The following is a 560-nucleotide window of genomic DNA, read 5'->3' as shown; positions in this document are numbered from 1 at the left end:
TCTTGCGAGTGTTGCTTACTTTCCACATGGTCCCGCTATCCACTGTATTGTGTACTGCAATAGGACGTATATCGCCCCCGCCCCCCCCTCCCCTCCTGTCACCTCTAGCTCGTCGGTCAGGAGTTCGCGTGTTGAATGCGCTTCGCAGCTGTGCAATGGCATTCGTATACGTACGCTGGCCACCTTCCACGTGTTCTTTCGTGCACACGTCGCAGCGTGTATGTATGCTGATGGAGTGCGTCGTGACACACAACATCCAGGCATGCAAGACTCGTAGAAGTCGCAAATGTAGATGGATGTCTACGTTTGCTGCCCAAGTTACGCAAATGAACTGGAAATCCGTTGTTGCGCGGTTGTTCGCGCTGGAGGTGAATCGTTGATATCGACGATCGGTACAGGTATTAACCGGTTGCTTCAGCGACACCCGTCATACCCACGAACGTGAGTGGGCATGTGGGTATGAAGCGATACGCGGCGGTGGCTGGGTGGGACCGTCCCCGGCCGGTGAGGGGGGGGCGCCCGGCGTGCTGGCCGCGCGCTGCGTGGGCGCACGCGCGGCA

The sequence above is a fragment of the Schistocerca nitens genome, unplaced genomic scaffold (assembly GCF_023898315.1).
Source record: "Schistocerca nitens isolate TAMUIC-IGC-003100 unplaced genomic scaffold, iqSchNite1.1 HiC_scaffold_240, whole genome shotgun sequence".
NCBI lineage: Eukaryota > Metazoa > Arthropoda > Insecta > Orthoptera > Acrididae > Schistocerca > Schistocerca nitens.
Note: the sequence above shows the minus strand (reverse complement) of the source record.